This window comes from Rattus rattus, chromosome 1 (genome assembly GCF_011064425.1).
Source record: "Rattus rattus isolate New Zealand chromosome 1, Rrattus_CSIRO_v1, whole genome shotgun sequence".
Taxonomy (NCBI): Eukaryota; Metazoa; Chordata; class Mammalia; order Rodentia; family Muridae; genus Rattus; species Rattus rattus.
This window is the reverse complement of record NC_046154.1, coordinates 128,683,510-128,699,184: the sequence shown is the minus strand read 5'-3', so window position 1 is coordinate 128,699,184 and position 15,675 is coordinate 128,683,510. Positions and strand designations below refer to the sequence as shown.

Here is a 15,675-nt window from a genome sequence, read left to right as displayed (position 1 = left end):
AAATTTGAATCTCTCTCCCTGCTTTTTTTTTTCTCTTCAGGCAAAAGAAATGAGTCACATCAAATGTGATTCTCTTGACAGATGAATAGCAAGTTGTGTTGTGTAGCCCCATGACAGTTCTTATTTGCCTTTCTTTCAAAGATCAATTTTTTCGGAAAAGGTCTATAAATTCACTCCAACAACTGTAGTTCAGAAATATAGCCTTCAGCAAGATAAGCCAGATGTTTGTGTTAAAATAGTGTACTGTGTACACATCACCTTACCAAGCAGAAATAAACTTTCTATTTATGTATTTATTTATTTATTTACTCATTTGTTTATTTTATGTAAGTTAGTACACTGTGGTTGCCTTCAGATACGCCAGAAGAGGGCATCAGATCTCATTACAGCCACCATGTGGTTGCGAGAAATTGAACTCAGGACTTCTGGAAGAGCAGTCAGTGCTCTTAACCACTGAGTCATTTCTCCAGCCCTAGAAATAAACTTTCTACTAAGAACGCATGTGTTGTAGTTAGGGATTTAAGGTAGACAATTTTTACAAATCCACATTAAAGGAAATACTTATTCAAAAATCTTAAGTCTATGATCTAAAATAAAATAATTTCTTATAGTTTCTTGTTATTGACTGAGGGGAAGGCAAGAAGCAGAGGGTTAGAAATATTGGGAAGATTATCAAATAATATAATGTGTTGGTATCGGGAACTGCTTTTGCCTCCAGCAGTTATGTCACCTGCGCATCTGTTGCCATGGCAACGGCCATACATTCCCAGCATACCTTTGGTTCAGCTCCCACCTTCACCTGGGAGCAGTTATGTCACACTTCAAATAAAAGGCAGACCTTTGCTGCCCCCTTCCTCTTTTCTTTCTCTCTCTTCTCCCTCTCTCCCACCCCCTTGTCCCCGCCATCCCAATAAACCTCTCCAAGTGGAACCATGTTGGCCTGGTGTGGTTTGTCCAAATGCAAGCTGCGATTTCCATCCCAACATAGTGTACTCACAGAATGTGATTTTTTTGAGGGGGTCTCCCTGCTTTGGGGGTGTCAGTGGGCTTCTGTCACAGTTGTACGCATTTGTTGGTGTTTTGTATTGTCGTCTACAGGCTGGGGATCAAATCTAGGGTATCTAGAAGAAGCTCGGAATCCTGAGCTATACTGCTAGGACTCTGCTGAGCTGTCCTAAATCATGTCAACTCAAGATGTTTTCCAAGATCACTGCCTGCCATTTATATACATCAAGAAACAGTGAATAGAATGAAACTTTGTAAATTTGCACACTGCACTCTGGTTCCACCCATTCCAAATAACAACTTTTCTGTGAATGGGAGAGTGCTTGTAGCAGAGCCAGCCTTGAAAAGTGTCTCTTTAAAAGGTCAAAGAAATGTCACCATTCACTGACTCTCCTATCTGCTCTTCATTAAAATTCTGCACATTCTTTGGTGCTCATGTAAGACTCTCTAATTTGTGGTCACTCAGGTGATACTGGTCTCTCTTCATTTAACATCAAGTATATATTTATTATTTGCATTGATGCACTAGCAATTAATTTAATGCATATTTTTATTTTGTTCAGGTTTTGCTAATTTTTGTCTTCTAAATTAAAATATATGAAAAAATCCACCGAAGTTTTAAAGATGTTTGTATATGTAATATTTAGTTAGTAGGTTAAATTCTAAAACCTGTACCTGGTTTGCACAATGCTCTAAAGGAAAGACAATGTATTATTGTCTTATAGAATAACAATGCATATAAACTGTCTTAAGGTTTTACTGCTGTGAACAGACATCATGACCAAGGCAAGTCTTATAAAGGACAACATTTAATTGAGGCTGACTAACAGGTTCAGAGGTTCTGTCCATTATCATCAGGTGGGAACATGGCAGCATCCAGACAGGCATGGTACAGAAGGAGCTGAGTTCTATATCTTCATCTGAAACCTGCTAGTGGAAAACTGATTTCAAGGTAGCTAGGATGAGGATATTAAAGCCTATTGCCACAGTGACCACACCTTCGAATAGTGCCACTCCCTGGGCTGAGTGATATACAAATCATCACATCAATTTTAAAGTTTTTATTAGCAAAGTGGAGGAAGACATAAGAAGTGAAAGACTGTAGAGACTAGTTGGTTTTCATGGAAGACACACAGGGCTATGGTGGCAACAGATCTCAGGGATTAAGCCTAGAACAGTAACAAAAGAAGCTAACCCCTCTTCACTGATGGCATATCTACTCAAGAGAGTGGCCAGCAAAGTTGCTGAGGGCACTTATGAAAGTCATTCACAAAAACACTGTTCATGAGAGACCAAATAGAAATGCTTTATGGACTGATCTAAGAAATCATTTGAATCTTTATTTATATAGTAAATTACTTTATATAGTAAATTACTTTATATAGTAAATTACTATAAAAATTTAGTAAGAGAGAAAAGTCAGGTTCAATAAACAGAAATGCATTGTGATGGTTTGTATATGCTCAGCCCAGAGAGTGGCACTATTAAAAGATATGGCCTTGTTGGAGTAGGTGTGTCACTGTGGACATGGGTTTAATGCCCTCATCTGAACTGCCTGGAAGCTAATATTCTGCTAGCAGCCTTCAGATATAGAACTCTCACTTCCTCCTGTACTATGCTTGCCTGGATGTTGTCGTGTTCCTGCTTTGATGATAATGACCTGAACTTCTGAACCAGTAAGCCAGCCCCAATTAAATATTGTCCTTATAAGAGTTGCCTTGGTCATGGTGTCTGTTCACAACAGTAAAACCCTAAGACATGCATGTACTTTAAAAAGTACACAGATGAAATATAAATGGTTCTCTTGAAATATTACAAAGTTTGAGATTTGTACAAATTTTATCAACTCTAATTAAATGCATTTGTAAAGAGTAAAAGCCAGCTACAAAATTTATATAACAATGGCAAAACAGAAGGGGAAAACCTTAAGAATAGAAAAACAAAGGATGATTGGGATTTTCACATTTTTAAATGTGTTAAGTATCTGAAAGTTAACTGCTCTTCAGCTATGTTAGCAGACACAGTTTTGTCAATGGAACAAGATAGTCGAATCTCACACAAAGTTAGTGTGTGAAAATATTTACTGATGTGGCCATGGCATTTGTTGTGAAAAGATGAAGGAATGAGCGTCTGGTTTCTGTCTGTACTCAGAGGTGATACTGTGCCACAGCTCTCTGGACCCAGATACTGCCAGGAGAGAGATGGTCTCCTAGGAGTGCTGACACAGCTGAGAGCTCAGGTAAGACTACCACTTCTCCTCAGAGGGACCTGCCCAGAGTCCTCAGAACACAGGAACCAAGGAGTAGTCTGGGATAGGATCTTTCCAGTTTCCAACTGCACCCAGAGCAGACCCTGTGCGAGAGCTCTCAGTACACAAATTCTGCCAGGAGAGCTGACATACAGGCTTACAGGAGTTCCAATGCAATGTCAGAGACAGCAAGATCAGCTAACACCAGAGAAAGTCAGATGGTGAGAGGAAAGTACAAGAACCTAAGCAACAGAAACCAAGCACACTTGGCATTGTCAGAACCCAGTTCTCCTACCACAGTAAGTCCTGTATACCCCAACACACTGAAAAAGAAAGATTCTGATTTAAAATCACACCTAGTGATGTTGTTGATGGACTTTAAGAAGGACATAAATAACTCCCATAAAGAAATACAGGACAACACAGGAAACAGGTAAAAGCCCTCAAAGAGGAAACACAAAAACCAACCAAACAGTTGAAGAAATTGGACAAAACCTTCCAGGATCTAAAAATGGAAATGGAAACAATAAAGAATCACAAAAGGAGAAAACCCTGGTGATAGAAAACCTAGGAAAGAGATCAAGAGTCATAGATGCAAGTGTCACCAACAGAATACAAGAGATAGAAGAAAGAATCTCATGGTCAGAAGATATCATAGAAAATATTGACACAACTGTCAAAGAAAATGCAAAATGCAAAAAGCTCCTAACCCCAAACATCCAGAAAATCCAGGACACAATGAGAAGATCAAACCTAAGGATAGTAGGTGTAGAGGAGAGTGAAGATTCCTAACTTAAAGGGCCAGCAAATATCTTTAACAAACTTATAGAAGAAAACTTCCCTAACATAAAGAAAGAGATGCCCATAAGCATACAAGAAGCCTACAGAACTCCAGATTGGGCCAGAAACAAAATTCCTCCTGTCACATAATAGTCAAAACAACAAATGCACTAAAAAGAAAGAATATTAAAAGCAGTAAGAGAAAAAGGTCAAGTAACATATAAATGCAGACCTATCAGAATTATACCAGACTTCCCAACAGAGACTATGAAAGCTAGAAGATGCTTGGCAGATATCATGCAGACTCTAAGAGAACACAAATGCAAGCCCAGGCTACCATATCCAGCAAAATTCTCAATTATCATAGATGGAGAAACCAAGATAACCCATGAGAAAACCAAATTTACACAATATCTTTCCACAAATCCAACCCTACAAAGAATAATAGATGGAAAACTCCAACACAAGGAGGGAAACTACAGCCCAGAAAAAAAGCAAGAAAGAAATCTAATTTCAACTAACCCAAAAGAATATAGCCACAAAATCATAATTCTACTTCCAACAACAAAAAATAACAGGAATCATTGGTTCCTAATATCTCTCAACATCAATGGACTCAATTTCCCAATAAAAAGACATAGACTGGATGCATAAACAGGACCCAACATTTTGCTGCATACTGGAAACACACCTCAGTGACAAAGACAGACACTTCTCAGAGTGAAAGGCTGAGAAAAAAATTTCCACGCAAATAGTCCAAAGAAACAAGCTGGAGCAGCCATTCTAATATTGAATAAAATTGACTTTCAACCAAAAATTATCAAAAAAGTTAAGGAAGGGCACTTCATACTCATTAAAAGAAAAATCTACCAAAATGAACTCTCAATTCTGAAATTCATGCTCCAAATCAAAGGGCGCACACATTCATAAAAGAAACTTTACTAAAGCTCAAAGCATAAATTGTACCTCACACAATAATAGTGGGAGACTTCAACACCCCACACTCATCAAAGAACAACTCATGGAAACAGAAACTAAACAGAGACACTGTGAAACTAACAGAAGTTATGAACCAAATAGATTTAACAGATATCTATAGAACATTTCATTTTAAAGCAAAAGAATATACCTTCTTCTCAGCACCTCATGGTACCTTCTCCAAATTGACCATATAATTAGTCACAAAACAGGCTTCAACAGATACAAGAAGATTAAGATAATCCCATGCATCCTATCAGATCACCATGGACTAAGGCTGGTATTCAATAACAACAACAACAAAAATGACAGAAAGCCCACATACATATGGAAGCTGAACAATGCTCTACTCATTGATAACTTAGTCAAGGAAGAAATAAAGAGAAAAAAGTAAAGATTTTTAGAGTTTAAAGAAAACGAAGGCACAGCATATCCAAAATTTTGGGACACAATGAAAGCAGTGTTAAGAGGAAAACTCATAGGTCTGAGTGCCTCCAAAAAGAACCTGGAGAGAACATATACTAGCAGCTTGACAGCACACCTGAAAGCTCTAAAACAAAAGGAAGTGAATCTACCCACGAGGAGTAGAAGGAAGGAAATACTCAAACTCAGGGCTGAAATCAACTGTGTAGAAACAAAAAGAACTATACAAAGAATCCACAAAACCTGGAGTTGGTTCTTTGAAAAAATCAACAAGGTGGATAAACCCTTAGCCAGACTAACCAGAGGGCACAGAGAGTATATCCAAATAAATAAAATCAGAAATGAAATGGGAGACATAACAACAGAAACTGAGGAATTCAAAAAAATTATCAGATCCTACTACAAAAGCCTATACTCAACAAAACTGGAAAACCTGGATGAAATGAACAATTTTCCATACAGCTATCAGGTGCCAAAGTTAAATCAGGATCAGATAAACCATCTAAACCATCCCATAACCCATAAAGAAATAGAAGGGGTCATTAAAAGTCTCCCAATCAAAAACAAAATGAAACAAATCAAAAAAACCCAGGACCTGATGGGTTTAGTGCATAATTCTATTAGACCTTCCAAGAAGACCTATTACCAATACTCTCTAAACTATTCCACAAAATAGAAACGAAGTCACACTACCCAATTTGTTCTATGAAGTCACAATTAGGCTCATACCTAAACAACACAAAAACTCTACAAAGAAAGAGAACTTCAGACCAATTTTCCTTATGAATATTGATGCCAAAATACTCAATAAGATTCTCAAAAACTGAATCCAAGAACATATCAAAATGATCATCCATCAGGATCAATTAGGCTTCATCCCAGGGATGCAGAAATGTTTCGGTATATGGAAATCCATCAATGTAATTCACTAGATAAACAAACTCAAAGAAAAAACCCACATCATCATCTCATTAGATGCTGAGAAAGCATTTTGACAAAAATTTGACACCCCTTTATGATAAAGGTCTTGGGAAGATCAGGAATTCAAGGCCCTTACCTAAACATAGTAAAAGTAATATGCAGCAAACCGTAGCCAACATCAAGTTAAATGGAGAAAAACTTGAAACAATCCCACTAAAATCAAGGACTAGACAAGGCTGTGCATTATCTCCCTACCTATTCAATATAGTACTTTAAATCCTAACCAGAGCAATTAGACCACAAAAAGAGGTCAAAGGGATACAAATTGGAAAGAAAGAAGTTAAAATATCACTATTGGCAGATATGATAGTACACTTAAGTGACCCCAAAAGTTCCACCAGAGAACTACTTAATCTGTTAAACAACTTCAGCAAAGTGTTGGGGTATAAAATTAACTCAAACAAATCAGTAGCCTTCCTCTACTCAAAGGATAAACAGGCTGAGAAAGAAATTAGGGATACTACACCCTTCACAATAGTTGCAAATAATATAAAATATCTTGCTGTGACTCTAACCAAGCAAGTGAAAGATCTGTGTGACAGGAACTTCAAGTCTCTGAAGAATTGAAGATCTCAGAAGATGGAAAGATCTCCCATGCTCATGGATTGGCAGGATTAATATAGTAAAAATGGTCCCTTTTCTGAGAGCAATCTACAGATTCAATGCAATCCTCATCTGTCTTCCAACTCAATTCTTCACAGAGTTAGAAAGAGCAATTTACACATTCATTTGGAATAACAAAAAAACCAAGATAGGGAAAACTATTCTCAACAGTAAAAGAACTTCTGGGAAAATCACCATCCCTGACCTCAAGCTATACTACAGAACAATTGTGATAAAAACTGCATGGTATTGGTACAAAGACAGGCAGGTAGTTCAATGGAATAGAATTGAAGACCCAAAAATGAATTCACAAACCTTTGACAAAGGAGCTAAAACCATCCACTGGTAAAGAGATTGCATTTTCAACAAATGGTGTTGGTTCAACTGGAGGTCAGCATGTAGAAGACAAATTGATTCATTCTTTTCTCCTTGTACATAGCTCAAGTCCAAGTGGATCAAGGACTTCTACATAAAACCACATACTCTGAAACTAATAGAACAGAAAGTGGGGAAGGGCCTCAAACACATAGGCACAGGGGAAATTATCCTGAATGGAAGACCAATAGTTTATGCTCTAAGATCAAGAATCAACAAATGGGACCTCATAAAATTGCAAAGCTTTTGTAATGCAAAGGATACTGTCAATAGGACAAAAGAGCAACCAACAGATTGGGAAAAGATTTTTACCAATTCTATGTCTGACAGAGGGCTAATAGCCAATATATACAACGAACTCAAAAAAATTAGCCACCAGAGAATCAAATAACGCTTTTTAATAATGGGGTACAGAGCTAAACAAAGAATTCTCAACTGAGGAATATTGGATGGCTGAGAAGTACCTAAAGAAATGTTCAACTTTCTTAGTCAGTGGGGAAATGCAAATCAAACAACTCTGAGATTCTACCTCATACCAGTGAGAATGGCTCATGTCAAAAACTCAGGTGACAGCAGATGCTGGTGAGGATGTGAGGAAAGAGGAACACTCCTCTATTGTTGGCGGGACTGCCAGCTGGTACAATCACTCTTGAAATCAGTCTGGTGGTTCCTCAAGAAAATTGAACATATTACTACCTGAAGATCCAGCTATACCACTCCTGGGTATATATCTAAAGATGCCCCAACATATAACAAGGACACATGCTCGACTATGTTCACAGCAGCCTTATTTATAATAGCCAGAAGCTGGAAAGAACCCAGATGTCTTTCAACAGAGGAATGGATACAGAAAATGTGGTACATCTACACAATGGAGTACTACTCAGCTATTAAAACAATTACTACATAAAATTCATAGGCAAATAAATGGAACTAGAAAATATCCTATGTGAGGTAACTCAGTCACAAAAGAACACACACGGTATGCACTCACTGATAAGTGGATATTAGCCCAAAAGCTTGGAATGCCAAAGAAAAAATTCAAAGATCATATGAAACTCAAGAAAAAGGAAGGCCAAAATGTGGATGCTTCATTCCTTCTTAGATTGGGGGAACAAAATACTCATAGGAAATACAGGGACAAAGAGTAGAGCTGGAAGTGAAGAAACTGCCCCACTTGGAGATCCATCCGATATGCTGCCCCCAAACTCAGTCACTATTCCTTATGCCAAGAAGTGCTTGCTGACAGGAGCCAGATATGGGTGTCTCCAGAGAGGCTCTGCCAGAGCTCTACTGATACAGATGAGAATGGTTGCAGCTAACCGTTGGACTGAGCAAGGGGAACCACAAATGAGGAGTTAGAGAAAATTCTGAAGGAGCTGAAGGGGTTTGCAACACCATTGGAAGAACAACAATATCAACCAACCAAACCCCACCAGAGCTCCCACGGAGTAAACCACCAACCAAAGAGTACATATGCAGGGACTCATGACTCCAACCACATATGTGACAGAGAATGGCATTGTCTGGAATCAATGGGAGGAAAAGCCCTTGGTCCCATGAAGGTTTGTTTCCCCAATGTAGGGTAATGCCAGGGCGTTGAGGTTGGAGTGGGGGGGTGGGAATGGGAGAAACCCTCACAGTAGCAGCTTAAGGGGGAAAAGGGGTATGGGAGAGAGGAGAAAGAGGATAACATTTGAAATGTAAATACATATAGTGTCCAAGAAAAATAAATTTATAAAGAAATCAAAAAATAAATAAAAATTAATTATAAAGAAGAGAAAAGAGTGATGCACATTAAAGAATACTGAAAACTCTAAATAACTATGTAAAGGCTGATTTGTCTATTTTTTTTCCTAAGCCCCATTGTTTCTAAGTATATTTGAACATATGCATGTGTATCTGCTTGTCTGTATGTGTGCCCCCTGTGTAAAGATGCCTGTGCAGCTAGAAGTGGGTACTGGGACCCCTAGAACGTAGGCAGTTATAAGCTGTCTTAAGTGGGTGCGGATGTTAATATTTCTGTCTGCACATTTACAGGTTGTTATGACTATTTTTAAGAGGTAGATGTGTATAGGATTTTGTGCTGTTTAGATGGGCAATTATATCTTATCAATTGGATCAGAGGTTATTGTGTGGTGTGTTTTTCATGTGGCGACTTAATTAAGTTGAAGAGAGTGTGTGGTGGGGAGACACACTGGGCCCACCACAGAATTGGGATGTGCATGCCTGGCGTGGTGGCAACCTGCTTTGGGAACTAGATGGTAGAGAGATTTCTTCTAGGCTCAGAGAGTAGCCATTGGCAGTGTGAGACGGGATGGAGCTTAGCAGGTGAGACGCTTTGTTGACTGAGATGAAAATATGCCACAGATGCCACGTGGCCCTACGGTACCAGCACTAATGCAGGATAAAAAAACCTATTTTATATTATACCACAACACCTGCCTCCCTTTCTTCTTATCCAATGACAGGCCTCATTTTATCTTATACCTGCCTTTACCTACATGATGACGTCAGCCTACACCCTCCTCTCCATCTTCCTCATAGGCACTCAAACACTGTGTTGGCAGCAAAGATGAACCAGTAGCATTCATCTGGTAACTTGACTATACTAAGTCACATCAGCCACCAGAATAGGGGCTGGCTTCATCAGTGGCGAGAAAGTGCCAGGGTTACCAAAGGAGAGGCAATCCAAGTCCCGAGGCAGCCCAGCCTTGGCTATGAGCTCTGTTCTCTACCCTCCCAGCCATTGCCTTGCAGATGCTCTGCATGGATTAATTACCCAGGTCTCCTCATAAATGGTATCAGTAAGTTCAACACTCTTCTCACCTTCGCATCACCTCACATTTGTTTGCTCACCTCAGGTTTGTTCCCCTTTGTCCAGTGCCAGGTAGTGGGGTCTTCTGCCAAGAACTGCTTAGTTTTTGGGTCAGCAGTTATGCACTTTTTCAGGTTGGCAAAGGCCTCCAATGAAAGGACTGTGCCATATACAATTTAATTGAATAGCTTAGTGTTACCTTTTGCCAACTACTGGGCAGAAGTCTGCACAGAAGGTCCTAAAGCTTAGACCTGGGTCAGAGCTTCTCTTCCTGCACTCAATCTGTGGCCTTGAGACCCTTCTACCTTGTTTCCCATGGCCTCCTTACTACACCAATTTGCATGAAAAAGAGGGAGGAACCAATGGGTTGTCCAATAAGCTGTTTGGAAATTATTTTACCATAAAGTCCAAGAATTAACTTCCATTTTACTCTAACCCATGTAAATGGTCACAACAACGAAGGATGGACATGCCTGTCTCCTGTGAACCTAAAGGAACTTCAGTATTTGACGCACCGCTTCAGTCCTATTTTGCCTGAAAAGAGCGGTATTTTTTTATGATAAATCTTAGAATCATGAATATTTATTCATTTTTGTACTGATAATAAAACTCAGAATACATCATAATATTTAAATATTGAGAGAAACACATGTCTCAGAGAAGCTCAGATGCTAAGTACTAGGGAAATCGGAATACCAGAAGTAGGGAAAGTTTGAAGTAAAGGTGTCCAGAGTTGCTAGAGAAAGCGAATCCTAAAGGCAGATATAAGAACCAAGAATGACAGAGGTCCGACTCTTCTAGAAACCAAGACTCATAGCCCCAAATAGTAAAGATATACTGTAAGATATCCTTGCTTAATACATAGGCGAATGCCAGCAGCAAACCACTAACCGAGAACGACCCCGTTGAAGGAATCAGAGAAAGGACTGGAAGAGCTTGAAGGGGCCTCGAGACCCCATATGAACAACAATGCCAACCAACCAGAGCTTCCAGGGACTAAGCCACTACCTAAAGACTATACATGGACTGACCCTGGGCTCCAACCTCATAGGTAGCAATGAATATCCTAGTAAGAGCACCAGTGGAAGGGGAAGCCCTTGGTCCTGTCAAGACTGAACACCTAGTGAAAGTGATTGTTGGGGGGAGGGTGTTAATGGGGGGAGGATGGGGAGGGGAAGCCCATATAGAAGAGGAGGGGTAGGGGTTAGGGGGATGTTGGCCCGGAAACTGGGAAGGGGAATAACAATCGAAATGTAAATAAGAAATATTCAAGTTAATAAAGATAAAAAAAAGATATCCTTGCTTAAAATTGATTTCTAAATGAAAAATTAGAAAAAGGTAGGGTTTAAAAACTCTTATTCTTCATTTTAGCTTTGAAGAACCTCCTAAGCGTTATCAATACCAACACATGACAAACTTTGGCTTCATCATAATTCTACAGTGGCCATGGTACAGTGTATCTGTCCTGACTCACTTCCTGGGGTTGGGGGTCTTGAGTTAAATAGTCAGAACCCATTTATCTCTTCTCTGATATGGCAAGCAGATTTACTGCCAGTGAAGATACCACAAATGACTTGTAGTTCACTTTTCTTAAAAGCCTGGAATGTCAGCCCTTCCCACGGAGGCAGGATTTTTTCATCTGGATAAAAATATACCGGGCTTCTAAAAGAGAAATGCTGGCTGTCAGTTAGCCGACTTCTCCACGCTGGCAACACAGGGGAGATAACGGTTCGCCAGGGCCTTGAAAGGTGTTGGGATGTCTGCCTTTCATACCCATCTTTAAGCTACCATACTAAGATATGATGTCTAATTTTATTTTCTACTGTTTCACTTTTTCTTTTAGAAAAAGATGTTTTCATAGATTAAGCAGTATTACATAAATGAAACACGGGTTAAGGGTCACTGTCAAAAAAAATTCTACTTAAGAGATGAAAATAAAAGTTTGGCTTTGCTTTAAATGTCACAAGGTTTCATTGTATTAACACAAGAAAAAGAACAGGATTTTAGTGCATGCTTGTATAAAAATAACAAAAGATTATATGCTCATTTTACCCTCCTATTTAAAAAAACAACTTTGAAAGCTTCTAGAACTTAGAATCTTTTTTTTTCTCCATCTTTACTAAATTGGGTATTTCTTATTTACATTTCAATTGTTATTCCCTTTCCCGGTTTCCAGGCCAACATCCCCCTAGTCTTCCCCCTCCCCTTCTATATTGGTGTTCCCCTCCCCATCCTCCCCCCAACAATCCTGTTCACTGGGGGTTCAGTCTTTTATTTTTCTGCAAGGAATTGAAGTTTTTAGCTTTTTTACTGTATGGATGCTCCTTTAACTACATTTATTTAATACTGGAAGAAAATTTCAATTGTGAGGATCTTTCCAGGGCTTAGAGCAACTGTGTCAAGTAAAATAAATAAACAAATAAAGACATTGCTTTTGTTTTCTGCAGAAACATTTTTAATTACATAGTTACTCAAAATTATTCATTGTGATGGTCAATAGCCACAAACAAGTGGATCTGGTAACGGAGGTGAAACTTTGTAGACAGGGTAGCAAGACAAGATTTTAATGAGGCCACTAAAGATGAGACCTAAAGAATGAAGAGGAAAGGCACTTTGTGTTAGCCGATTTTCTCACTGCTCTACCTATCTAATAGGAATCGACTTATGAGAGAATGGTTCTATTTGGACTCACAGGTTGAACAGATACTGTCTGCCATGCAGGAGAAAGCACAGTGGTGGGTAGCTTCACAGTGTCTGAAGTGAGCCGCTGGGGCTCTTTGCCTTTTTGTATCTTGGCAGAACAAGAAGTGAAGAGCAGACAGGAAGTGGAACAGGGCTAGAAAACCTCAAGGTCTGCCCCACCTTGGCCAACGTCTCCAGGCTGACTTTACCTCCTAAAACTGCTACCACTTTCCAAAGCAGCGAAGTCACCTGGGAATTAAATGTTCAAACACATAATCCTGGGGCATATTCCACATTCAAAGCACAATATATGTCAAACAGATTTTTGTTCATTTATTTGTAGTACTGGGAACCGAACTTATGACCTCATGGTTCAATTGCTCTATAAACAAGTGCTCTAGAGATACACCCTAACCGCACCCTTTTTCTATTCCTTAGTATTTTTGAGCCAGGGATTTGCTATGTTGCTTAGGCTAGCTGTAGTGTGTTTCCTAGGCAAGCACTGAACTTGGCAACTTCTTGTTGGAACCTTTTAAGTAGCCTACAGTAGGAGGCCCATCATAGATTTTAAAATGACCGTGTTTGGAGATAAACTAACCAAGGGCAAAAGTTAACTGGCTCTGGTGCTGTGTGGGGTGGGGCATACTGGATGGGGGAGGGGGAATGAGCCAACCCTGAGGGCACAGTGGGGAGTATGGGAGAGTAGGAAGGAGAGCTGACCCTGCCTCCTGTCCATAGCAGCACTGAGTGGCCTAGCTGCAGCCGTGCTAAAGAGCTCAACATGGTGGTTCCCATAAGGGAAGCCCATGGGCTGACCATCACAGCTACTATATAGACCCAGATTGAGGGCGCCGAGTTGACCCACCCAATAATCTACATCGTTTTTTGAACAGTTGGGAAGCAAGAAAGGGTCAGTCCTGTTGATCCAAAGCAGTAGGGTCTCCAGGATAGAGAGCAATAACAAAATCATAAGGAGGAGTCCCAGTGAGCATCCAATATCGATGGTATCACAAAATCCAGAGATCTCGAACCAGACTACTGACTCATTGCAAGGGACAGTTGCAAGTAAAGATGTGTGGACAGAGGAATGTACTGTGAGGCACACTGTGACATATTACAGCTTCCATGATGAGATGTTTCTATGATTTGGTGTGTGTGTGTGTGTGTGTGTGTGTGTGTGTGTGAGAGAGAGAGTGTGTGTGTATTGTCTGGTGGTGGGCGGGGCTCTGTTTGTCTATAGCGAATCTGTGCTGAAGGGTGGAGGGCAGGTCTATGAACATCTTCTTTCCCTGCCTGCACCATGTATCATGGCAGAACACAGGTCTGTCTTTCTCCTCTCATGCTGTGCTGCCTGGATTTCATTTAATTTGATTTGATTTTTAAATGCCCCAGGCATAAAACAGCTTTACCCACCCAGGCATCAAGCTCGGATGAAGATATACTGCCTTCCCCTCTGCCCCTGACTGATATAAGAACAGCATCACCAACAAAGTATCTCTCTGCTCATTGCTGGGGTTGGGGATTAATGCTTTCAAAAATGTGATTTTCCTGCATAATTCCTGTGTTGACTCTTTTCTGTCTTTTTTTTTTCTTTCCCTCCTAGTTGCATCTCGGCCCTCTATAAGAAGTCTGGTGAGTCCTCTCCACAGGTTGCATCTTTAGCAGTAGGTGGATCAGGAACAAGTTGGTCAGTATTAGAGGACAGGAAATCTTTCCAGACTGTACCCTTCATGACTCTTCAGTTTTGTCATTCTGTACTGTTGGCATTTTTGAAAGAAGAGTCTTCCTGTCTGCCTGGAGAAAATAGGGCCAAGACTCAGAGAGTTTAGTGAGAAGAAAACTGGACGCATTTTCATTTATGATGCAAACTTTTAATTAATCTGTCACCTATGTCTAGTATGGCCCAGACCATATCTAATATTATGCCCTTGAAATGACTATAAATTCCAACCTTGCTTGACTACAAGTCTTTGTTGTACAAGCAGAGGATGGGAATCTCAGGATCCAAGTGCTTCTTACATAAATTCCCAGCAAATCACTCTGTGTCAGCCCAACCACTACTCTCCCTGTTGTGGCAGCTGCCACCACAGATTCCTTAGCTTTACCTTCCCTGCTTAAACCTGTGGCTTTTTCCCCAGTGCATCAAGGTGCTCAGTGCCCCTTCTGTCTGGAGCTTGCCCTGTCCCACAACTACTTTGCTGTTTCCTGTAAGCATCTGAATTTTGAAGATGCTTTTTCATGTGGTTTCTCCAGTTGTATAAATTTGTTGTCTTTATTCAGAAATTCTGGGTATGCTTTAAAAAACATCTTACCTGCCCTGCCTTTTAAATACTAATGTGTCACTTGATTCACAGACAGTTAAAAATTTAATTCTCACCTCTTAATTTCTACATAGCAGTCAATATTTAATTACTCGCTGCAGTTTAAAATATTTTTCTTCTACTCGTAAACATTGCGAGTTCCTGGCTTGTCTTAAAACGTCCCACCCCATCCCCAGCCTTCCTGGATCCTTCTCTTCCGATCACCATCAAAAGCTGTGCTCTTATTGGACGAGGTTAGATTCTCTCCTTATTTTAGTTACGCCCCTGTGTCTAGATGACACCATTCAACTCTTATTGCAACTCCAGCACTAGATGTTACTTACGAGAAATAGATTTCTTTCTCCAATGGTTTAATTGTCTTCTTTTAGACACCACTCAGGGAGTGTAGAGTCAATAAAAGCTTATCCTGTTACATTCCTACACTTGGTTTTCTTTCAACATTCTGTCTTGGTAAAGTCACT

General features: G+C 39.8%; 1 protein-coding gene across 1 annotated transcript in view; it reads right to left on the bottom strand.

Annotated features, from left to right (window-relative positions):
• Window positions 1-15,675, bottom strand: part of Necab1 (N-terminal EF-hand calcium binding protein 1) — a 188,028-nt gene that overhangs the window by 94,523 nt on the left and 77,830 nt on the right. The window lies entirely within an intron of this gene.